We start from the raw sequence: 27,669 nt of genomic DNA, 5'->3' as shown, positions 1-27,669 counted from the left end.
GTTGTGCTCGACATAGGGGAGGCTCTCATCCCATGTGCATGGATTCTTTATGTTCTACATGCAGAGAATGTGTATGATCATCTTGTTCACGACCTCTGTCTGGCCATCAATTTGGGGATGGAATGTTGTGGACTTAGTGAGCTTGGTGTCTAGCATCGACAAGGGATTGGACCAAAATTTGCTGAGGAACCTGTTGTCCCAATATGAGATGGTAGAATATGGGATCTCAAAGTGTACCCATACTCATTCAAAGAAGAGTTTAGCGGTGGCTTGTGCTATGATACTCTTCTTGCATGCTTCCATAATAACCATCTTCAAGAATTTGTCGACGACAAAAAGAACACAGTCATTGCCATGCTTAGTAGAAGGAAGGCCTAACATGTAATCCTTAGAGATGGATTCCTAAGGTCGACTAGGGGTAGGTAGTAGAGTATAGAGACTTTGCTTTTTGATGGTTGGTTTGGCAATGGCACAGGTAGTGCAGGATTTGATGTACTTCCCAACATCCTATCGAAGTTTTAGCCAATAGAATTAATTTTACAGTACTACCACCATTTTCTTGACCTAGAAATGCCTAGTGGACTGACTGTAGTGTGCCTCCAAAATCATCTTTGCACACTCGCTTGAAGGAACACACAGGTGTCCCAGTTGGCATAATAGAACATCCTGGAGGTGAAAATCTGGAACTTTTTGACCCTCCAAGAGCGTATGGTATGTGTGGCCGAATTTGGGGTCACTTTTCTAGAGAAGTGGCCAGTCAAAAATCTCATGCCCACAAGAGTTGAACACAATGGTTAATGCCATGATCAGTGGTTGGATGAGGCAGTCTGGAACATTGTTTGTGCTACCCTTCTTGTACTTGATATTCAAATGGAACTGTTTCAGGTATGTGGACCACTTCTGATGGCGATCATTCTGCAACTTCCCTTGTGTTTGTATGAACTGCAGGGGTCAGTGGTCTGTGTGGATGACCATTTCCTTACGCAAAATGTAATGCTTCCATTGTCAACAGGCCTACATAATGGAATACATCTCTTTTTCATAAGTGGGATAATTCCAGATTGTGTATGAAAGTGTCTCACTATGATATGCCACTGGATGCCCCTCTTAAGTAAGGACTGCCTTAATAGCATAGTAATAGGCATCTATCTTGATCTCTTATGGTTTTTGCAAGTCTTGTAATGTGAGCACTGGTGCAAAGCAGAGGTGATGTTTCAACTCTAAGAATGACTTCTATTGATATTCATACCAAAATAATTTTGCTTTCGGTCCTCCTTTGGTGACTTGACTCAAGGACCAAGTGAGACAAGAGAACCCCAACATGAACATGACGTAGAAATTGGCAAGACCTAGAAAGAGACGGAGTTCTGTCAGCGTGGTTGGGGTTGGAAAATCCTGAATGAATTTGATCTTGGCCAAATCAACATGCACCCCCCACTCATCAATAATTTATCCCAGATACTAAACTTGGGTCATGCCAAAAGTGAATTTCTCCAAATTGGCACACAACCTGTGTTGCCGCAATGTTTGGAGAAACTGTTGGATGTGGTGGAGGTGCTCTTCCGAACTCTAGCCAAATATCAAGATTTCATCCAAGTATATCACTACAAATGAGTTTTTGAATGGCCGTAAGATGTCATACGTAAGCCTCATGAAGGTTGCAGGAGCATTCCTCAACCTAAAATGCATTGCCAACCATTCGAAAAGGCTATCCTTGGCTTTGAAGGCATTATCCCACACATCAGAGGGTTCGATTGGTACCTAGTGATATCCAAACTTTAAGTCGATCTTGCTAAAAAAATTTCCCCCTTGAGCTGGTCTAAAAGGTCATCAATCTGGGGGATTGGGTACCTATTCCAGACAGTGATATTGTTCAGCGCCCGATAGTCAATATAGAGTCTCCAAGCCCCATCCTTCTTCTATACCAACATGATCAGGTTCCCACAAGGTGATGAACTCAACCAAATGTGACCTTTCTACAACAACTCCTAAATTTTCCTCTTGATTTCATTGTTCTCTAGAACGAAGCACTGACAGATGAGTCCATTGGCTAACAACGCACCTGCGGTCAGATCGATGGAGTGCTTGATCTGACAGTGTAGAGGTACCCTTGTGGGACAGGTGACGATGTCCTTGTACTCTTCCATGACCTTGTCCATCTATTCTTGTCATGTGGAGGGGCCCTGTCTGGAGGTCATGGCCACCATCTTCTTCTTTCCTTGAGGGCATATCATCAGGAAAACAAGTTTCCCAGTTTTTGAAATGAGTACACTGCATTGTTTTGCAGTAACTAGAGAGATGGCAGTAGGTGTTGCTACCTCGAGTCCCTTATATAAATTATGTCCCAATGTAACAATAACAATGTGAGGCCTTAACTCATACACAACATGTCACTTCCACAAGTATGGTTGGCCTAATAAAACGTCACAAAAATCATGGGGAGCAATGTCACATAATACCTCATCCATGAAGGGTTTGATGTTGTATAGAAGGCGACATTGTTGGCTCACGCATAGATCATGTCCATGGTGAAGCCACCCGATGGTGTACAGTTGTGGGTGTGTTATGGTCAGTAATACCAACCGCTTCACAACCTCTACTGCAATGAGGTTCTTTTGGCTCCTGTTGTCGATAATGAACTATAGCAGGGAACCCTTTACCAACACTTCGGAGTGGAAGAGATGCTCCTCCTCATATGGATCTTCACATTCCTCCTTCTGGATATTTTTGTGGCAATAGTGGCAATGGGATCCACATAAATAATATGCTTCCCTTTGTCATTCACCTTGTAGGGTTCTGACTCAGTGTCGGAACATACATCTAATTCTGAAGCCTTCAATTTGGCCACCAATCACTGCTTGGTCCAACACTCACTTTTGTTGTAGGTGGATCTCTTATGGAACTCACACCACTTTTCCTTGTCCTTCATTGACTTTGCACTGTTGTCCTTTTCTTGTGGCCTTGGTAGGTTCTCCTCATCCTTCTCCCCTTAGCTTTATCCTTTGTTCTGTGGTTTGGGGGCACCTTTCCCTTGCCTTGGATTCACAAATCCAAAGTCTCGATTCTTCTGTTTAAACCTATTCTCGATCTTGATGATGTATCAGTACGTTGTGCCAAGCGAGGAGATGTCTAGGAAATCCATCTCATCCTGGATGTATTTATGTAGGTATTCATCGTACTTGAGTACCAAATGTTTCTTAGAATCGTTGATACCCAAATTTGTGTGAAGGGTATGAAAAAAATTTGTAAACAATGACACATCGTAGTCCTTTCCCTACCATAGCATGGTCCACTTTATGTATATGTCCTCATAGCTCCTGACAGAGTAGTACTACTCCTTGATGGTGTCTTGGAATGAATTCCAAGTGGAAGCGGCTAAAAACAATGATGTTGTACTTTCATCCTTCTACTCACAATAGATTTCCCACCAGTCTTTGATGTGGGGGGTGCTTTAAGAAGAGGAAAAGTAATATTTTCTTAGCTGGAAAAATCATGAACAGAAAAATATCCTTCTAGTAGATTCAACCATTTATCTACTATGTCTGCATCTATTTGGCCCTCAAATATGGTAATGTCAAAGTTTACTTGTACCTTAAAAGTTGTGGAGCCTCCATAGTGGTTGTTGGATGTGCATGCATCATCGGTGGGCAACCATTGAAGGATCTGAGAAAAGTTGTCCATCATCACATTCCTTTGTTTCTCGAGGCCCTCCTCGAGCAATATTTTGATAGGATCTCCTACTCCCTCTCCTTTCTTTTCTTTCCCCATGGCAGGCCGTCGGGATTTTCAAGGCTGGTTTTGTAAAGTTTCGAGCAGTTCGAGCCCTAATTCCTTATATCCCGACCTTGTTGGGGACATGCAAATAAAAAGAGAGAAAGAGTAGACCGGTATCATACAACTAATTTGAATTTAAACAAGAACACAACAAATTTTAGATATAACCATAAATACAGAGATGTAGCAGAAATAACACTATCTTTCATTAATATCAAATAATGAAATATGCTTAAAAAGAGAATGAAAATGAGAGTAGCTTTGGTGATGATATCTTATCTATGAGAAAATATGTGGTGGCTACATCCCTATGAACTAAGTTACAATGATTACCAAGGGCCTTTCTATTATTGAACAATAAGAGAAAACCCTAAACAATCAAAACCCTAACCCGAGGAAATGTAACACGAAGAATTTATGGGCCCCATTGGGGTTAGTTGGGAAGCCAACTTCTGGGGGTTGTAACTTGGTCATATTATCTCCATTTGACATGCATGATACCTCGTTGGAAAGACATCTCTGAGGAATAAAACTAAAAATTTGATTTTGATGAAATCATACAGAGGAATATTGCGAAAAAAAGTTGTTTAGGGCCTCAAAACGACTCGAAAAACTTTCATAAGAGGATGCATGCTTTGTTGTACCAGGAAGCATAGCAACAGGAAACATGGTCTGTATCATCCCTTACCTGTACCTACTTATCCTTGGGAAAGCATTTCCATGGACTTTCTGGGAGGTTTAATGACAACTAGGAAGGGACATGACTACATGTTCATGGTAGTTGAATAGTTCAACAACATGTGTGTTCTTATGCCATGTAAAAAGGAGATCAGCGGACAAGAAGCCAAAACATTTCTTTGGACATGTCTGGGTACACTTTTGGATATGAAGGAGCATCATTTCAGATAGGGATACAAGATTTCCCAATGCATTCTCTACTACATTAAGGGAGAAGATGGACACAAGGTTGAAGAGATCTACAGCGTTCCATCCATAAATAGATGAGCATACATAACTAGTTAACAAAAGTTTGTTGCAATTATTAGGGGTTACAACTAGAAGCATCTAGAGACCTATGATTAAAATCTGGTATATATACAACATTTTTATAATAGAGAAGTCTACATTTATACAGGAAATTCCCCATTTGAAAATTGTTTTGGATAGTTCCCCCTTCACCTTTGGATATTGCATATGGGCAGCAAGAAGTGAGGAAAGAGAATACATGAGATAATTTTACGACAGAGAAATTTATAGAGAAGATTAGGAAAATCCATGTATAGGTACACAAGACACTACAAAAGTTGTAGGTGAAGGATAAGGCCAACCATGGTTAGCACAGAACAAAGAAATCATTCAAGGTGGGAGACAAGGTATGGCTACAGTTGAATAAGGAGAGGCTATAGGGGCTTGGTAAGAAAGTCAAGGCTCTAAGGTATGGTCCCTTTCAGATACTAGAAAAGGTGGGTGATAATTCTTATTGACACAATTTACCACCATATATACACATTTTCTCAGTTGTAAATGTAGAAAAAATGGAACTCCATGAGCCTTCAATGGTAGATCAAGAAGAGGAACATGTCCCACCTTGTGTGGAGGATTTGGCACCGGATGCTCAGGTAGAGTTGAAAAAATATACAGTTTTGTAGAAGAGTTCCATAACTACAAGACAAGGGAAAGAATACCTTTGGCTGATTGGGTTGAAGTGTCAACTTCCAAGAAAAACTAAATGGTACACCAGAGAGAAGGTGGAGGAAACATTTCCTCACCTCTTTTAGTAAAATATTTTGGGGAACAAAAGCATCCAAAAATGGGGAGGTGTGATCGAAATTGGATCATTATATCTTTTTCCATACATCTTGATGCACTTGGAGTGGGAAAAGTGGAGGAATCAAATCATGGGACCATTTTTACTTGCGGAACCAAATTTGGTGAAACAGGGTCTAAAACCTTCTGAGAGGATTTTGAGGCATCGAACGATGTTTTTTGAAGTTTAATTTTTTTTTATAAAGTGCCGCACCTATATATCATATTCTACACACATAAATCTTTCCAACCCCACAGGAATCCCATCAATTAGAATCTATATGAAAAAGTTATGCTACTTAGAAGTTGACATTCCTATTTTCACACCTATAGTTCAATAGGATGCTACGTCAATCCCCATTATTCATGGAAAATTGGCTTTCCAATTTTTTTTGATGTAAAATACTATAGAATAGTCTATTTTGTAACTCTAATTAAGAGTTTATGTAGTCAAAATTAGCCACTAGTAGGCAATTGATTTGAGCTATAACTAGCCCACTAGGAGGAAGAGGCATTCCATTCTTTCGAGAGAATTTTGTTCCATAGTTGAGAAATGATAACCAAGAGTGATAGGAGGTAGAGCTCACATAGAGGATCTATGCACTGTGGTAGGCCACAAGACACAAACATTACTTCTTTGTACCTGCAGCCATATTTCCAAACAGAGAAGGAGAGCAAAGAAACCTCACCTTCTACCTAGGTTTCCTCCCAAAAGTATTTCCTAGAGAGAATATATTTTGCCTTATGTGTGCGTGAGATTGTTTTATTGATTATCTACTTTTCTAAATAATTTGTATTTTCATGCATGAACTAATTATAGTAAAATCTACAAATCTAGAAAATATATAAAATTGTAATAGTCTAGCATATCATATTTTTTAATGTAATATTATCATATCTATTGTGACGAATTGTCTAGTGGAATATGCACGACAATTTACAGATAATTTGGAGTGTCTAACTTTAAATATGAACTATGCATCCAACAACTTCCGGAATTCCTTCAGTATGAGGGGTTCCAATGTTAGATGGACTTTCTGTAGTTTCTACTGGAATGGTTTCAACACCTCTTTCACAAGGATGATGTGCTAGATAATTCAAGTGTCACTAGTCTTTAAATCATCATATGTCCATGCGAATGCATCATCGTACATTTTGAAGAAGCAGATAAATGATTTTTTTTCTTCTAGAGAACAACTAGTATCGAGCTTCACATACTGTAGATCTTTGGGGGTTCCCAAATTGACTTGTTCAGATGCTAACTTTCGACTATAAGTCATAGTGTTGGACGACCCTCTGAATCAGTTCTATAAGTCTCTAGGGACACCACACCCTTAGGAATAATGTTTTCTTTCATTATAGTGGATACCTCTTATAGGTCTCGATCATGATCATCCTCTTCTATGGAGACATCCTTGAATACATCAGCATAAGCCATAAAGTGTAGTATATATTGGTCATTATTGAAAACATATAGGTTAGTGACATTGTCTACAATATATGGTTTATATATAATTTTAATAGGAAAACCCTTTTTCAATGGTGACATTCTAGTAGTTGCATTTGATAATGCATCTGCTAAAGCATTTCTAACTCTAGGAATAGAAACAATATTGAAATCATTGAAATCTTTAATCAAATTCCATAGCTCCTATTGGTAGTTGTTAAGATGCATTGAAATACAATGTATAGTAGCCCATACCTTGCGAGTGACCACCTCTGAGTCACTGACTACCTTTATAAGTTGTACCCTCAAGTTAATAGATTTCTTTAATTTGAGTACACGTGCTTTATGTTCAGTAGTATTATTAGTGCACTCAAACTTTAGATGACATGAAAGGATATGTTTGTTATTGCATGGGTCTGTAAGAACACAACCTTCTCTGGAACCATCCTACATCTTTGAACCATAAAAATATAGAGTCCAAATATTATGAGGTACTAAGTTAGTTCCTATACTTTTATTGATATTATTACTAGTATTATTATGTACACCTATATTATATGTTTCATTTGCACCAATTGGATAACAAACAAGGAGTTACAGGTGTGTATTTTGTGGAATGAGTCATGGTTGTGCTTGATAGCACCTAAGGATGGTTTCAGGGAAGCAATTTCCAAAAATCAGATCAACAAAACAAAGAGGCTCTTTGTGGCCCTAAAGTTGTGTCATGGTGTATTTCATGTATGACTCACTATCCACTCAAATTTTATTATTGCTGCCCTTATATGGTAGTCACAAATGTGACCAATATCTAGCGAAATATCCTTGTAGTTTTCTAGACAATTATTTGCTAAGAAGTACAACATAAGATTCCGATATGTCCACAATCACAATATTTATACATTGGTGAACTTGACATTATTTTCGTAATCGTATAAGTGAATTATTAAGTTCACCAATAGCTTGGAAAAGAGACTTGTCCAATTGAATAATTTGTGCATCGATTTTTTCACATTTTTATCATTTATATTATTTTCTAGAGATAATGACATTACATTTACAGATGCACCAAAGTCAACTAGTAAATTATGGAGATTATAATTGAAAATCTCAAATGTTAACAGAAATGAAGGGCATAGAGTGTTAGCTTGTAATGTTAAATCATTCAATACAGATTCAAGGGGATCAAAAGGATTATCTAACACCTTTTGAGAGGAGGAAAATTTACCGCTTGTTGAAGGTTGCGAAAAATCTTGGACAATGAGTTCATGCTAGCCTGCGATCTTTGCGAGCTCATAAATAGAAATGTTGGCCCACATATTCTTCATGTCTTTCACAATGTTATAATCGATTGTTTCACCTATGGAAGGAAATTTTCAAGTGTCTGGAGGAGTGGTTTTATTTGACACTTTGGGAATTCTAAAATTACTATTGTTACTCAATGAAGTGCCCTTTAACTTAGTAGAATCTCCACAATTACTTTGTGCGTTAGTAGTAGCATTGGTAGGTGGTGAAATTATGATTAGCAACAACTCCTTTAGTTCCTATATTGTCAATTCTTTTTAAAAGATGGGCCATTTACTCCTTAAACTGTATCAACCAGTTTTCTTCTGAGGAGGGACCTCATCTTGTGTTGTCTCTTCAACATTTTTCTTATTAACATTGAAAATACATTGATATGAATTCACTACATGTCCAATACTTTTTATTTTCTCATTTTCTGCAGGTTCTTCTATTTCTTTTGTGTGTTCTTCCTGCTCATCTTCAAATAGAGTATCCATTGGGAGAATGTCTTTTCTGAGTGACATTCCTAGTGGAACAAAAAATAATTATTCATTCTTATGTTTTCAAGTGTGCATCGCAACATTCAAGCTATACGAAGACTTGGAAGGATGATTGTAGTTTTTATTACTATTTTTCCTTTGAAAATGGAAGGACTTAGGAGGCTTGTTGTTAGTGGAAGACTCGTTTGACTTCTTCTTTAGCTTTGAGATCTCATTGGTGAGTATTTTCACCATATTGGTCAAGATTTCAATATCCAATGATTATTTTTCTTGATCCTTACTATAAGAAGTATATGACTTACTACTAGTTTCTTTGGAGTCCTCTAATTCATCATTGTTTGTAATGAATCCAATCACACACATGTCCTTTTCGATGGTGATTTACTCTGCAAAGTTTAATGCCAATATGGATTTTGCAACTCTCTTTACAAAGGGGGTAGTACTGGTGAGCAAGGAAAATGTGTAATAATCAATAGTGCTTGAATCATGTGGTTGCGTATCTGGGGGGAAATTATCCAATATACATTGAATTTCTGATTAAAATCATTCACTTGCTCCTTTTACCCCATATTCATGTGTCTGAGCTCTTTGAGTAGCATAGTGGGAGTCTTTTCATCAAAAAACTTTTCAAGAATATATATATTTTAAACTCCCTGTAGGAGCAGATTGAATTGACGAGCTGACTATGATACCATCTAGTCGTTGTGCTGTCTAATGTCCACTGGAAAAGACTATAGGAAAATTCATCATATGTCACCTCCAAAATTCATAAATGTAGGTATAAATAACCAAGGTGATCCTCTACCTTCATCTTCTTATCTGGATGTCTTGGAATCTTATGAAAATTGTCTGGAAGAACAAGAGGCCCTAGGCCCATCCAATGCAAATCTTGGTCTGCCATGTTCTAGTCTTTGTGTTCCTCTTCTTTATCATAATAAGAGGAATATTCACCATTTAACCCTTCGAAGAGGTCATCCAAAAGAACAACTATGTCTTTGTCTCCTTTGTTACGATATGGAAGATGATTTGGATGTTTCGTATCATCTTCTACTAAATATTAGAGAGTAGCAAACATGAAATCTTCCATTGTCAAGACTAATATACTGATACTAGTGTTGGGAAAAATATTGAGAGGGAGGGTCTGAATCAGTATTTTGAAATCAATAAATTTTCCATTTCATATTATGATTTCTATACATAACTTTATTGAAAGGAAATCACGTGTGTATTCGATCGTTCTTAAGACAACTAGTGTACATCGAGTGTGCTTATCTTTTAGTTAATTCATCATATGTTTGTCTTCAACCAATGCGTAGTACTTTATTAAACATTAGATAGATAGTCACCAAGTGCTGTAAGAACAAAATAATTCATCACACATAAGAAACACACATGAACACCAAGATTTAAGGTGGAAACCCAATGCGGGAAAAAACCACCAGCTCTTGTCGTATCTGTCTTCTTTTCAATATAAAGAAAAATATTTTTACAATCTTGTACTGGTGCAGAATCATACCAGTACACAAGCACCCACCTAAATAAGGCTACAACCTTCGCTCATTATCGAGCTCCTACTAGAAGGGAGCTCCAACCCCCTGATCTAATTACTAGCTGCTACTAGCAGGAAGCTTTGACTTCCTCACAAAATGTTCCAACCCTCAGAAACATATTTGGACCATGTTTCATAAATTTTCATACTGGTTCCACCTGCTTCAACAAGCCATAACTTCTAGGCCACGTTTCATCAAGTTTTCAGACTAGACCGATTATCAAAACTTAAGCTCAATATCAATAATCAAACTGTAACTCATCACTGTAATACAATCATCAATCTTTGGAACATCCAATCACTAAAACCCAATCAACTGACACTTAATAAAAAATTAACCAATAAATTGGAACATTCATATTACTATAACTAGTACACATAACTGAACTCAAAATAGTGCATCAACACACATAATCAACTGCAACCCTGATCATTCAAATGCCAAAGTGTATATGTTACTTAATTTAGGGAAAACTGCATGTATACACAATTTCCTGTAGAGAAATGCACATACATACTTTAATATACTAAAGAATGAAAACTTGTAATTCTAAATTAGAAACAAAGTTGACCAAATATATTCTAAAATATTTTGTTAGCTTACAAAACCCTCATACAGTCAGCAATATCAATAATATTTTAAACGAATGAACATGTAAAAAAACTCAATTTCGCCATTCAATCAATTCTTCTTCAAAAATTATCACTCAACCCAGATTAACATGAGGACATCATTGATAGATATAAAAGAGAAATAATAACATTGATAAGGTTGATTAGTCATTTATGAATAGAAACCCCTTACTTTATATACTCAAATTTTAAGAAGTGAACCCATGTATATACATGACTTCGCTGAAACCAACCCATGTATAGATCTACAAATTTCGACCTAATATTGCATAGCTCTTCAGAAATTCAGAAATACTGAGATCATAATATTCAAATATAAAAGCATGTGTCAATATGTAGATCTAGTCATTCCATGAGAATATCATACAATGGAAAGTGATTTTAGGTCTCATGATCCTGATCCATCATTGTATTCATTGGTGAACATTTATTTCAGATCTATTGGATCTTACACATCATAAAACTCTCAGTGGCATACTTAGTTTCGATCAAGAAAAGAATAAAAATCCCATAACATGCATATTTTCTTTATATCTAAGTATTTATAATATTTCCATCCCTTTCACACCTTCCACACTTTGATCTTCACCACCTTATATAGTTTAGCCTTTTTCCAATACCACGGGTCAAAACTACAGTAGTTATGGTGGTAATAATTAATGATATTAATATCTATTTTCGTGCTCATTACTTTGGGCCAATACCATGATAATGTCCGCTAGTATTTAGAATAACATGGTGTAGAAACCATACATTCATTTCCTTCTTTAAACTCGCATGCATATGCAACTTGGCTTGACAGAAGACGCGTATACTTCTTGAACTTCCAACTTTATCATTCCTCTGGCTCTGAACTGCCATGCATTTTTTAAAGAACTTTATCACATTTGTAAAAACATCATGTTTATACCTTCAAAAAGTATATTTTAATGAAGAGACAACTCATCAAGTAGGTTTCCATTCATCAAATAGGTTGTCATCAAGGACAACTCATCAAGTAGGTTACCATCAAGGACAACACCTAATTCATAATAACAACAATCTCCCCCTTTGGACTTGATGGAAGCCACTTTGGTGTTTGGTCACAACAACCTGCAAATACATGAAGCCAAGAACCTTTCAAAACATCAAGCTACTCTCTAAACACCAACCCAAACACCGAGCTACTCTCCCCCTTTGACATCAAGGGAAAAGGTCTGAACAATGTTTAATGAATACTTCCATATCTGAACTACTAAATTTGAATATTGACCATGCTCCCCCTTAGCACATGTTGAATTCTCTGATGGGTGTACAATGAGGCACATGACTCTATGACTCATAGAACTTGTCATATCGCCAAAAAATTACATCAATCACCCAATCACAGTGGGGATACATATTTGACATGACCTCAAAAGTCCATACATGACTGAATATGAAATTATTACATTAGAGGTCTCCAAATTACCTTTACATCAAATGAAAGATATGACATTAATGACTAAGACCAATGACCAAAACAAGAACATGATAGTTATCAACAACTATTATACGCCATATATGATCTACACCATAAGCATCTGTGAGTGTCGTTAAGAATAAAAATTTGTATATGTCCATCTTCAATTTGCAAGATAATACAATGTAGATTTTAATATCATCAATCTGTGAATAAGTATGTCGTATATATATTTTCATATATATCTGCTATCAACTCATCCTCTTTGACCTTATCAATATCAACCTGCTATTTTTCCTTAGTAGAAAAATCCTTAATCTATGTTCGTAAAAGACATAGCCTTTCGTGAATCAACTATGCATATGTGATATATCCAAGTAGAAATTCCTATATCTTCAAAACATTGTTCACATCATATCACATACATGTGAAAACACCATAGTCATCAACCATGCCGACGACATTCTCATAATATACCCGTAGAAAGAACTGGTTGTTGTGTCCACAACGACCCTCAATATATGTAACATGCATCATTAGTAGGGATTTTCCTAACATCCCACATCTGATAAGCATTGATCTAGGTGGCTCCAGAGACACATAGAGGACAAAGAAGGCTTATGAAATCTCAAAAATCAAAGTGATCGGAATGATTTCAAACTAAGACCAAAGTGTAGACCTCATCATCCTTATCGCATCGCTATGAACGGTTCATCAATCTGAGTCTGGATGAGGAAGATATAAGCAATCAAAGTTTGGTTGACTTTTGCTGACTGGGCAGGCTTAAGGAGACAACATTTTGGACAAAATCTGAAAACCAGATTTCAGCCAACCTGGGCTAGATTCTGGGTGAATTTCTGGCTTTTTTAATTTGACTCCTTCAGGAAAATTTTGAAACTTTTGAAAATACATTATTATTATTGAAAAAATTAAAATATATATATAAAGGGTGGTGACCCCATGCCTCTCCATAACAACGATAATATTAAAACTAAGGATCGATGGCCATGACCCCGCTAGTCCAACCACACCCCCAAAACCATTAAATGAGACATATAATAATGGGGTGCGGACCACCCCTAGACGACCTACCACCCATGGTGGAACCACCACTGTAACGAAGCCCAAGGAAAATGTGGGGAGGAGATCTGTTAACGGTGCCAGTGGGGGTCGAATGCACTTGGTCCATGTGGCCGCCCCCCGAGAAGGTAGCCCCATAAGTGTAATGAAATGGCTCCATTAAAAGCCATGTACAACAAATTTAATGCAACCAACCTCTACGCCATAAAAAAACACAATGTGCCATTTTCAAGGAGTTACGGGAATTAATGGGCAAGCCACCCAATGTGGACCTGACCCCAAAATTTTGAATTTGGTTTAAAATAAAAACAAATTGTGTATTAAAATGGAGGGGTCAGGGTTTCGCCACCTGACCTACTCCTTCTTATTAAGGATTCCAAACCAAATCATCCAAACAACCTTATTGAATAATCTGCCCAAAAAATTATATACACCTTCATTTTCACAACGCACCCAGGCAGGATGGAGGAACCAGGAGTGGGCACGGAATTCGAGGCATTTTTTTAATTAATTTATTTGTAGGTGGAACCATGATTGAGAAAAAATTCCAGGTGGGCGAAATTTTGCAGTGTCCAAATCGGACAAATTTTATGTCGAACATACACCTCTCGGCAACATGAATCTGGTGGCGCAATCAGCTTCCTGATCTGAGAAGCAGGTTTGCAGAGGGCCTAGAGGAGGGAACCTTTGATGAATCTAGGGGGAATCTAAAAGATTACTTGAGCCCCAAATTTTTATTTTCTCTGAATTTAGAAATTTGACAGTCAATTTTGCACTATTCGACACCACAAATCTAATGGTGTGTTCATATTTTGCATTTTCTCATTCTAATTCTCAGCCAATTTTCTAAGTGGAGTGCAGGTGTCAATATTCATGTGCCAGTATCCATTTCCATGAGATTTGATGCCTTGAGATCGATGGTATGACCAGCTTCAACAATTTTACATCCACTTCTTCAGATGGCCACTGGATGTGAGGTATATGCAGCGTGTTCATGTAATTCTTTTGCTATGTATTGTGTTGTACAGATCCCTGTTTGATGTTTGATGTGGAATCTTGCTTTGTACTTGTTTTCATGATTCCTACTTGATGTGACAAGGAATCATTTGTGTGATGTAATTGTTGTCATGATTCGTCATGTTTTTTTCAATATCCCTTTGTCATCATGTTGATGGCTCTACTCATGTTGTCACCATGTATGTTTTCATTAAAATCCCTTTCATTCCATGTTGGCAGGATGTTCATTATCATCAGGCATGAGCTTGTGTCATACTGATAAGAGTCCTTTTTTAATAAGAGTTCCTGTAGTGGAACAAGTCTTGGAGACACTCCTGTGTGGGGGTATTTTCCTTGTATGATAGTGACATCATCTCTTATGTACATCATCACTATTGAAAACGCTTAATGCAGTGGCCTACACCATCTTGACACCAGAACCCGAAGACATAGTCCATCTTGGATGAACTCCATTATCAACGTCTTGTATTTTATGTTGTTTATGATTTTCATGTTCCTCTTCTTTACGACATGCATATGTATTCATTAATGTTCTTTTAAAAATTAAATTTAACACATCACAAAAGTAAAAGGTTTTGGAAGAGTCCTTTGTCACACCTGGACCTGGATCAAGTGGTATCATAGCAGTCTTTGCATGGATGTGAATTGCAAGTGTGAAGAATGGAACGTGCAATGACAGAGGATGAAAAATCGATGTACGAGACCATGCTCAACATTTCCAATAGGGTGGAAATAATGTACGAAACTATACAAAAAGAGAAAAAGGAAAAGGAGTGATTATAGCTTCAGTTGCGAGCCATGGAAGAGGCCATTGAAGAACTGAAGCGCAACAAACATAATCCTCAAATAGAGAACATTGAATTGAATATGCATCTACATGAAGAGAAAGAGTAAAAAAAAAGTTTGCTACAATAGTTGCAAGCTAAGGACAAGGCCTTGGGAAAGCTGTAGCATGACCCATGTGAGGTAAAAAGTAATTCTTTGAATTCATGTATGTGTCTTGTTGATGATTTCACTTTTTTTGAAATCATACCATAGGAATTGGCTCCAAACCGTTGAAGAGAATGGGTTATGAAGGAAAATTCTTGGGCATTGATCACCAAGGCATTACCAACCCAATCAAAGTAGAAGAATGACCCCCTCAGGTAGGACTTGGGTATGTCAGAAAGGAAGTTGGGGAATGTGCTGAGACAACTAGCGAACCACCAAAAACAGATCATGAGAAGACCTCATTAGTTATTTCCGAATTGAAAGAGGAGGTAAAATATGTTTATTTCCTTTCGGTTTCATCGTCAAATAGTATGATTTGTGTTGGAGATTTGGAGATCCCAATTATAGGGACAAACATGAGGCTCCTTACCAAGACAAGGCATGAGGAGGAAAATGAACTTGGTGTTAATAACAAAGGCATAACTCAACCATTGGAGGTTATGCAGAGACCTCAATTTCTAGGCATGGGATAGACCAAAGGAGAATGTTCGAAGGTGTCATATGCTTTTGATACATCGTCTAAATTGTCGAGGAAAGAGAATGATGGGAAAACATCCCCATCATCCCATGGCAGTTTCCATTGCAAGGAAAGAGCAGAGTGTTATAGACATTTTTGTGCCTAACAGCATGGAGCATGAAATGTCAATAATCTGAGGGATCCAAAGTCCCTAAACATGTTGTTCTTACCCTTAGAGGAACAAGGTCTGCAAACCACAGCACTGAAAATCAGTTCTCCACTCAAAAACACTCAAAAACAGGCTATTTTTGGATCATGTCAGCTGCTCCACTGAGCATCTGCACTGAATGTCAACTGCTCCTCCTTGAACCTGCGTTGAAGGTCAAAATCAATGAAGGCTACCTGCGTTGGGCGAGATTGGCCAAGTGGCACAGTCATTCTGCAAGGTGTCAACTGCCCAGGAAGCTTCCAAACTGACACTTGGTTCAAGGAATTCGCCCTATGATGAGTAAGAGGGTCTTGATCTCCAAGTGGAAGCAAGATTCTCCAAGTGGACTCAAGAACTGAAGATTAACTAAAGTGGGAGAGGACACAAGTCAGCTTCAGGCCAGTCTCAAGATGACTCATCCTTTCTCCAAAACCATATATATAGAGCTCTCTCATGAGGTCTAAGGGGGCTGGAATTTTGTGCAAGTAAGGAAGTGCTGTTGGTTTGTGATTAGAGCTATTGGGTGTTTGCTTGAAGGAGGTGAAGAAGAGATTTCTTTCAGCTGGGAGGTGTTGCTGGATTGGGCCCATTGTGGTTGTAACTCTCTCAGAACTTTACTTCTATTATCAATAAAGTATTCGAGATTCTTCTATGTGCATGTGTCTTTATGATGAATAGATGTTTGTACATTTGATTTATGCTAATCCTATAATCGATTATGGATGTATGCTTCTTGTAGTTTCCTTTTCTTGTGCTTTTACAGGATCTGTGTGTAGCTGGGCCGGTGAAAGGGCAAGGAGCTAGGAGCAAGCAGCAAGGAGTGAAGACTGGATCGACTATAAGCGCAAGATAACGGTTAGTAGATCATCCTTTTCTTCCCTCTCTCATCTCATAAAGAATAAACTTTGAATAGCTTTGCATTTAGTTGTTGCTGGAGTACTATCACCTTCAGAGTAGGGATAGAGGCATTCTGCATTAGATACTTTTCCCCCCAACAAAATGGCGACTCTGCTGGGGATAGGATCTTGGTAGTTTGTCGTGTTTCTTGCTATTCATTTCATAAACAAGGAGAGTACCGAATCGAACTGTGTTTGAATCTATCAAACACAAAGTAGAGGGCAGCTACTCTGGCCCAATTTCTGAGCAAGTTTATGAGTTGAAGTGCTGATCCACAAGAACTCTAATAAGCTCTTAGTGATAGCTTTTCATCCTCCTTTACATACCTTAGTGTGTCCTTGACTGATAGCTTCTGATTTGAGCAAAAACTGTGAATTTTTGAGCAATCTGTGACCCGGAAACCAAGACGGACGAAAGTCTCATTCTTCATTGCAGGCTGTACACTAGCAGTCTGCATTTCAGCGCAGTTCCCGAAGGGGCTACCTCCGTTGAAGGTCAAACAGGTAGTGTTACACCTGCGCTGGACCAGTCTTGGCTTGAGTTCCTGTGGTTTCTTGCTGTGTCTTGATTTGTTTTCACTATTGTTTTTGTTGTTTGCTGCCAGTTAGTAGGCCTATCTGAAACCATCTTCCTTTGTCATTATTCCGCCTCAGTTGTATAAAGAAGCTGTATTTGTTCTTTTGTATTTCTTATGTCATTTATAGTTTCCCATAACAAAAGTGAACCAGTCTTGCATTGACCTCTTAGATCTAGATCTGTGATTAAGTGTCGTTTTTGATCTTAAGAGTTAGCTTATTTGCTGTTCATAGCTGATTGGGTTTGTCACTTTCGTTATATGGTTTGAATTTACATATTTCTAAGTGTCGAAACAAGTGAATCGTAAGGTGTCTTTCGATTTTTTTGGACAAACTTGTTTGCTTTTGCTTGAAATTGAATTCAAAATTATACAACAGCTTTCATTTTGTATTTCATCAAACATTAAGGAAGAGAAAAGAAATACTTGCATTGTGCATGTACATTATGACAGTTTGCATGTTGATTTAGGAAAGTGCATTAGTGTGTGCTCTATGATCTGTGTGAAAAGGTGTTATCTTCCTTCTCCCTCAGTAGTTAAGGTTTTCAAAGTTGAAAGATTGAAAAGCTTGCTTATCATCTTAGATTGCATTCAGGAGTGTTTATATACATCTCGTGGTGATCCATAAAGGCAAACTGCTAAACAAGATCAACCTTAAAATAAATTGAATTTACATAACAATGCATTGAAACATAACGCAAACATCTAGAGGTCTAAGCTAGAGAGGTGTTCCGGCGTCGTTAAACGTGATATCTTAGCCTTGAGTGGTTGGGTGATTCCTCCACGGTGAAGCGATAAGTATCAATACGGACTTGTGCTCCCATGTATCGTCGCATATATATTGGGAAACCCCTATAGGATCAAAGCCTTTATCCATAGGAAATCATGTCGGCCACCCTACTGATCGCAATGCAGTGAACACAGCATTCACGAAGATCGACCACCCGTACCGTAAAACGTATTCTGTGGTTTTGCGAAAATTTTGGCACACCCTCTGCCTAGAACTCCAGAGCAGTTTCTTTTGGCCTTTTTCAAACTCTGTAATTGAAAAAGTCCAACCGAGCACTTGTCACTTCGGGCTCGTTAAAACATCGAAGGAGACTAGAGTCATCTTTAGCTTTTTCTCGACTCTTAAAAAATGAAAAAGCAAGTTGTGTCTAAGCGTCGTTATAAAATTTATTTTAAACGGAACATAATCACCTCCTATTCCCGCGTTGATCTTTAAGTTGAGAACATGGAACGCCCCAACCAAGGAACTCCACATGATGGAAGTCCTAGTCCATTCTCCTCTTGGGGAGAAGTTGGTGCGCCCCACATGGCCACATTGTTGCTTCCAGGACTGACAATTGGCCTGCCGGTTTGGCTATTCTCAACTAGTGTAGTTCAGAACACCATGGTTCCTGAGCAGTCGAGTCAACAGTTAGATGAGTCTAGAGCATCCCACCAACCTTCTACTTCCTCTAACCCTTCCTTGAATCCTTCATCTTCAAAAGGTAAAGCTGGCAAAAGCCAAGCTCCCATGGAGAAGAAGGAAAAGAAGAAGAAAGAGAAGAAGAAGAAGGAGCCTAAGGCGACTGGGGGCAAGCAAAAGACATCTAACAAAAACCCACACACAGCACAGACCGGGCCTAAATCGCCATGTGTCATATGTAGAGGAGACCACTTCCATAGAGATTGTCCCTGTATTCCTCGGATACTAAAGGACTGGTCACCTCGTTTGCACAATTCGGGAGCATCAACCTCTGATAGCCATGTTGATTGCTTACCATCAACCAGCGAAAGTGAAGGTTCAAGACAAAGAGGGGGAGCAAGATCCCCCTGCAGACTGTGTGAAGGCGGTCACGCCATCCACCGTTGTCCCTTCTTAGACGAAGCGAAGAGAGTTTTGGAAGATCGTCCGGTTTCTCCGGTAATACTTCCTCCTGGATACAAAAAACTCGTGCCATGTCCTTCGTTGGTTGAAAATACAGCTGGCCCGCTCAAGTGGTCAGTTGAAGCGTCAGTCATTGAAAATGAACCTACTGAATCCAGACCAGACGAAAGTCTAAAGGTCGATACGGCAGTTGACCCGGTTCTTCCTTCAGAGGTTTCATCCTCAAATGACACCGTCACTGAAGATTCATCTTCAAATGACACCCTCACAGAAGAGAATAAGGATGACACCATCCAGATTCTTTTCGTCAACACAGATTCTGATGAGCATCAGGGCAATGCGCCCATTCCTTTATCGCAGGAAGGAACATCGTCAGGATCGTATCCGGCCGTGTATTCGGTCCCACCACCAAGCAACCTGGTTGTGTCCTTTGATTGGAACCAACTGGGCAGACCCCGGTTACCAGCCAGTATACCATTCAGAATCATAGTCCAAATTTATAGAATGGTGATGGCTGGAACTATCATTGATGAAGGGGCATCTGTGAGTATCCTTTCCTCTGTTGCTTGGAAAGCACTGGGTTCCTCGGCGCTTTTGCCTGAGATGAGAAATCTCTCGAGCTTTGATAAAGGAACCAGTCGACCATTAGGGATCCTCCCCAATGTACCTGTTACATTGAAAGGGAAGACCGTTAATATGAACGTGATGGTCGTTCAAGGACCCTTGGATTATAACCTACTCCTTGGACGTGACTATATATATATTGCATGGGAGCTATAGTCTCCTCACTCTTTAGAGTAATGTGTTTTCCACACGAAGGAAGGGTGGTCAAGCTCGTAGACCAACTTTCATTTCCGGGATCACGCATCGCAAATAGTCAAATACCAATCCTCAATGGTCTATTAACCCAAGAAATGTCTCCACCCCCAGTCCTCCTTCCCGATGAATGCGAGTGATTCGGAAAGATAGAACTGGAACCCAAGGGGCATGCATCCCGGTCTGCTTCGGGCAGAGGAAACCTTGGGTATAAAGTAGAATTTCCGCGAAAGAATATGACTAGTCCGTACCCCGTCCGTGGATGGACGAGGGGTTGTTCTAGAATAGGATTCTTTTGATAAGGTTACTTGTCTGACAAGGTGTCACTCATCTTTGTCTAAAAAGGTAGGCTACCAAGGAAAGAGATTCTATTGCGGCGGCAAACGGTAACCGTCTTTGGGTAAAAGGCAAGCCTCACCCATTAAAACTATGTTTTAGAGGATAAGTAGGGGCAGCCCCCAAAGAAGGGGACTCTTTGCTGCAACAAGTAGTAACCATCTTTGAGTAACCTAATGATAGACATCGCCGAAGAAAGAGTTTCGTTTGCGGCAGCAAATGAAACCATTCTTTGGGTAACCAGAAAGAGGCAAGCCTCACCCTTTAAGACAAATGTTTTATCGGATAAGTAGGGGCAGCCTTGAAATTTTACTTTATACCTGGGGGCATGCAAACCTTTTGGAGTGCAAGCAAAGAGCGGTTATTTATCTGCTTTTTGGATTGGTCGTTTCCGAACTTGCATAAAGAAAGGATGAGGGGCAAAGGTCAAAATTTGCCAAAGGGCATAGCTTTGGTAAGGCGCAAGCTCTATAAAAAATGGGATCCTTCAGGAGACATTCTTATCTTATGACTGGTATATCGAGCAGTTTTAGCATAAAGTTCATGCTCGTTAAAAAATAAACGCAAGATCCGAGCAGTTTTATCGCGGTCTTCATGCTCGTTAAAAAATAAATATAAGCAGTGAGCAATGTTTCCTCCAGAGTTTAAGCTCATTTTTAAATAAAAAATGAACCTATCCCGGTAAATAACCATTGTGATCGTAAATTTATTAGCCATAAAATCCTTGGTCGTGTTTGCACCCGCCACCTCCATTTCATTTGGCCTATCGTTCACCTCCATATGATTGTTTACCCATTTTGAGGAACAGCTGCGAAGAGTGATTTCACTTAGCCATCCTTGTGACACTGCTGTGATTGGAAAATTCCAACTTGTACCTGGAATCTGCTGCTATCCCTGTTTATCACTCGTTCCTCAAAAGACGAGTCTTCTTTGAGCTCTTTTCATCTGACTCGTAAAATATGAAAAGTTTGCCGAGTTTTGGCCTTCCAGCTCGTTAAAAGGACCGGAAGAGCTATCCCTCCTCTAGATTTTAATCTTTTTGGACCTGAGGGATTATTGCACAAAAAGGTCGAGCGCTTGTTTTATTCGGCTCGTTAAAGTTATCAAAAATTCATCCCTTCTGTATTGTTTTATACTTTTTCGGACTCAAGGGATTAGATGACGAAAAAGGAATTTTGGAGTTAACTTTCTGTACCTTTTCAGACTCTCTAAAAATGAAAAGGACCGAGTTGTCTTTGTCGCTAGACTCGTTAAAATGATTAAATAGCGACAAACTTGTCTTTAGACGAGAACGAGTTTCCCTATCGCTAGGCTCGTTAAAACATAGCGATGGGCTTGCCCGAAGGGCAGGTTATAGAACAAGCATATGTTATCCTCCTCAAGCTTGACAAAAATAAAGAGGTACTGGTCAGAAATGACTGGGGAAAAATTGGGAGAATCTCGAAAAGCTTTGATGGTAGCAAGTCGCTCTTGAACATGACACTTTGTCCTCCATACCACATCGGGTTGGGTTGTTTCATTCACCGGTCTCATCACCATGGTCCTCGCCAAACCATCCGTATTTGGGGTAATGCTACCGATCCATCACATTAGTATCGTTATATGTTCAAGAGATGTGTTCAGAAAGAGTCAACCGTGTCCCATCCACTGCCATACATTATCCTTCATCCACCCATGATCGCCACCCTGAATCATATCTCACAGATTGTTTTCACCTCCACTAAAGTCATTAGCTCCGTTCCATGTCACTGATGTGGGATTCATTAAGGCCCTCCTTTGACGGATCACTTCTTGTCGACTTTAGCTCATTATCCAAGAAGTTGATCTAGGAACACCCCCCCCAGTACTTTGAAGCTTGCATGCCTCAATGGCAAGTTTCTCACTTCCCGCGACAGGTATACATTAATGACCTTCGACCAGAAGATTTTGCGTGGTGTTCGACGCCAAGTCCTTTATTCACACCACGTGAATTGTACTGTAGTACCTTGAGGGTCATTGTCATTATTGGTGATTCCTCTCGCGCTTGTTAACAGTTTACATCATTGACCGGTAATCAAGAGATGTCTTTCCATGTTCGACTTCAGCGCAATTCTCACATGGATCGACTTGTACTTAGAGTGAATATCGAACGAGATTGAAGACCCCGGATCTAGTTTCATCCATCCGGGCTGCGATATATATTCAGGACATAAAGACATTTGATATGTACATTGTTGTAGCAGATGATCATCCTACTCAAAGGATGATAATTTCAGCAGAGAATTATCAGTCTATCATCAGACGGTCGTTTGTTATATGTACCAAAATGAATTTATAAAGCTGAGCATGGGAATGCCTGCCTCAGCTAGATCATGAAAGCAGAATGAAAAATAATGTATTGTATTGTATTTTATTGCAGGGCACCTCTCAGCCGATTGAATGAACTTCGGATCCTCCTAATAAAGCATTTCACCCGATAAACGACCTCATACTTTAGGGGGCAACTGTTATAGAAATTTTTGTGCCTAACAGCATGGAGCATGAAATGTCAATAATCTGAGGGATCCAAAGTCCCTAAACATGTTGTTCTTACCCTTAGAGGAACAAGGTCTGCAAACCACAGCACTGAAAATCAGTTCTCCACTCAAAAACAGGCTATTTTTGGATGATGTCAGCTGCTCCACTGAGCATCTGCGCTGAATGTCAACTGCTCCTCCTTGTACCTGCGCTGAAGGTCAAAATCAATGAAGGCTACCTGCGCTGGGCGAGATTGGCCAAGTGGCACAGTCATTCTGCAAGGTGTCAACTGCCCAGGAAGCTTCCAAACTGACACTTGGTTCAAGGAATTCGCCCTATGATGAGTAAGAGGGTCTTGATCTCCAAGTGGAAGCAAGATTCTCCAAGTGGACTCAAGAACTGAAGATTAACTAAAGTGGGAGAGGACACAAGTCAGCTTCAGGCCAGTCTCAAGATGACTCATCCTTTCTCCAAAACCCTATATATAGAGCTCTCTCATGAGGTCTAAGGGGGCTGGAATTTTGTGCAAGTAAGGAAGTGTTGTTGGTTTGTGATTAGAGCTATTGGGTGTTTGCTTGAAGGAGGTGAAGAAGAGATTTCTTTCAGCTGGGAGGTGTTGCTGGATTGGGCCCATTGTGGTTGTAACTCTCTCAGAACTTTACTTCTATTATCAATAAAGTATTCGAGATTCTTCTATGTGCATGTGTCTTTATGATGAATAGATGTTTGTACATTTGATTTATGCTAATCCTATAATCGATTATGGATGTATGCTTCTTGTAGTTTCCTTTTCTTGTGCTTTTACAGGATCTGTGTGTAGCTGGGCCGGTGAAAGGGCAAGGAGCTAGGAGCAAGCAGCAAGGAGTGAAGACTGGATCGACTATAAGCGCAAGATAACGGTTAGTAGATCATCCTTTTCTTCCCTCTCTCATCTCATAAAGAAGAAACTTTGAATAGCTTTGCATTCAGTTGTTGCTGGAGTACTATCACCTTCAGAGTAGGGATAGAGGCATTCTGCATTAGATACTTTTCCCCCCAACACAAAGGCCGACTCTCATCACCATACTTACACTAGAGACAACAAGGAAAGGTATAACCACTCATGACATCCGAATGTTGATTTCGATTATAATCATGTTTGTAATGATGAACTTAAAACATGGCATCGACAAACATGTACCTTTTATGGATTAAATAAGCATAAATTTTCTAAGTGTTAGAAAAGAATGGAAACACACAAAAGGGTGAGGGATGAACAACACTCTCAACAGTAGGTAAAGAAACATGTTACGCAAATCTGGAGGAAGAAAACCTATTGCAATCATTGCAACAAAAGTGGCCATCAAAGGGCCACTTGTTGGAGGCTCCATCTAGAGGAACACCTTAAAGACAAAGCGGTGGTGCATGAACCAGGTGAAACAATTGTTTGACAAGCAAAACCACCATAGGGAGGCGACCCATTCACATTGATGAGTGAAAAATCATTTCTCGATATGTTAGCTTCTCATGGCCATGCTTTTGTAAATCATTTGTTGCATTTTAAAATGTAAAAGTGATGATGTGTTTTCCATCACTTGTTTAGCAACAATGATGTCTCGTCTTATTTTGAGTTTCATTTTAAACTCTGAAAATGATGTCGTGTTTCCTTCACTTGTCAAAACAATATAGTGTCTGGCCTTATCTTTGTAAATCATGTGTTGCAGTGATGATGTGTTTTCCATCACTTGTTGAAGAAAGAATGATATTTCATCCTTGTTGTCATAGTTGGGGTATCGTTTCCATTTCGATGTAAACTTGACCACCGAGTATGCGTTACAAACTCATGGAAAGTGTGGGATGCTTTGGTCATTAGTTCATCATGTAAATTTAGCATGTAATTTGCAAAACAATGTACTACAAGTTGTAGAGATTGTAGGTGTCGGCTCATCGCTTAAGGCTCCAAAGAAGAAAGGTGAAGGAGATGGAAGGGAGACCTTTCAAGATGCTTGTGATGCAGACAAGGTACAAAGAAGTTGTAGATTATGTTTCATGCTTTTGGAGGACCAAAAGCTCCTTAGTGGGGAGGATTGATCTAGGTGGCTCCAGAGACACACACACAACAAAGAAGGCTTATGAAAGTTCAAAAATCAAAGTGATAAGAATATTTTCGAACTAGGACTAGAGCATAGATCTCGTCGTCCTAATTGTAGCGGTGTGAATTGTTCATCCATCTGAGTCCGAATGAGGAAGAGAGAGGCAGTCAAATTTTGGTTGACTTTTGGTGACTCGACACGCTTAAGGAGGCAGCATTTTGGACAAAATTTGGCAATTGGATTACGACCAACCTGGGCCAGATTCTGGGCGAATTTGTGGCCTGTTTAATTTGACTCCTTTGGTGAAATTTTAAAATTTTTGAAAATGCATTATTATTACTAAAAGTATTTAAAATAATATATCAAAAGGGAGGTGGTGGGCCACCAACCCACCACCCCACGCCTCTCCATAACAACCATAATATTAAAACTAAGGATCGACGACCATGACCCCACTAGTCCAACCACACCCCCAAAACCATTAAATGGGCCATATAATAATTGGGTGTCGACCACCCCCGACGGACTTGCCACCCATGGTGGAACCACCACCCTAACGGAGCCCAAGGAAAATCTAGTGGGGAGATTTGTTAAGGGTGCCGACAAGGGTCGAACGCGCCCGGCCCATGTGGCCAACCCCCGAGTGGGCAGCCCCATAAGTGTAATGCAATGGGACCTTTAAAAGCCATGTACAAAAAACTTAATGCAACCACCCTTCGCGCCATAAAAAAACACAATGCTCCATTTCCAAGGAGTTACGAGAATTAAGGGTCAGGCTGCCCAATGTAGACCTGACCCAAAAATTTTGAATTTGGTTCAACATAAAATTAAATTGTGTATTAAAATGGAGGGGTCAGGGTTTGACCACCTAACCTCCTCCTTATTCGGGATTCCAAACCAACTCATCCAAGCAACCATATTGATTAATTCGCCCGAAAAATTATATGCACCTTCATTTGCACAGTGCTACCAGGAAGGATGGAGGAACCAAGAGTAGGCATGGAATTTGAGGCATTTGTTTTAATTAATTTATTTGCAGGTGGAACCATGATTGATAAAAATTTCGAGGAGGGTGAAATTTTTGCAATGTCCAAATTGGACAAATTTTGTGTCAATCTTACACCTCTCTGGCGCAATCAGTTTCCTGATTTGAGTAGCAGATTTGCAGAGGACCCGGAGGAGGGAATGTTTGAGGAATCTAGGAGGAATCCAAAAGATTCCTTAAGCCCCAAATTTTCATTTTCTCAGAATTAAGAAATTTGACAGTTGATTTTGCACTATTCGTCACCACAAATCTGATGGTGTGTTCATATTGTCCATTTTCTCATTCTAATTTTTGGCCACTTTTCTAAGCGTAGTGCAAGTGTCAGCATTCATTTGTGAGTATCCATTTCCATGAGATTCGATGCCGTGAGATCGATGGTATGACTAGCTTCTGCAGTTTGACATCTACTTCTTTAGATGGCCATTGGATGTGACGTATACACAAAGTGTTCACATACTTCTTTTGCTATGTATTGTGTTGTACACATCCCTGTTTCATGTTTGATGTGGGATCTTATTTCTTTCCTGTTTTCATGATTCCTGCTTGATGTGATGCAGAATCATCTGTGTGATGTACTTGTTGTCATGATTCATCATGTTTTGTTCGATATCCCTTTGTCATCATGTTTATGGGGATACTTATGTCGTCGCCATGTATGATTGCATTGATATCCATTTTATGCCATGTTGGCGGGATGTTCGTCATCATCATGCATGAGTTTTTGTCATACTGATAAGAGTCGTTTTTTACTGAGAGTTCCTGTAGTGGAACATCTCTTGAAGTCACTCGTGTGTGAGGGCATTTTCATCGTATTATAGCGACATCATCTCTTATGTACATCATCACTATTTAAAACACTTGATGTAGTGGCCTACACCATCTTAACACTAGGGTCTCGAGACGTAGTCCCTCCTGGACCAACTCCGTTATTAACATCTTGTATTTTTTGTTGCCGATTATTTTCATGTTCCTCTTCTTTACAACATGCAAATGTATTCATTAATGTTCTTTTAAAAATGAAATTTAACACATCACGAAAGTAAAAGGTCTTTGAAAGGTTCTTTTTCACACCCGGACCTCAACTAAGTGGTATCGGAGTGGTATTTGCGTGGATGTGAATTGCAAGCATGAACAACGGAACATGCAGTGACAGAGGATGAAAAAGTTATGTACAAGACCATGCTCAAAATTTCCAATAGGGTGGAAATAATGTATGAAACTCTATAAAAAGAGATAGAGGAAAAGGAGTGATTGCAGCCTTAGTTGCGAGCCATGGAAGAGGCCCTAGAAGAATTGAAGCACAACAAACATAATCTTCAAACAAAAAATATTCAATTGAAGATGCATCTACATGAAGAGAAGGAGGAAAAACAAAGT

Source organism: Pinus tabuliformis, chromosome 9 (assembly GCF_031772625.1).
Source record: "Pinus tabuliformis cultivar Carrire ecotype Pingquan chromosome 9, CPIR1, whole genome shotgun sequence".
NCBI lineage: Eukaryota > Viridiplantae > Streptophyta > Pinopsida > Pinales > Pinaceae > Pinus > Pinus tabuliformis.
This window is presented reverse-complemented; position numbering follows the sequence as displayed.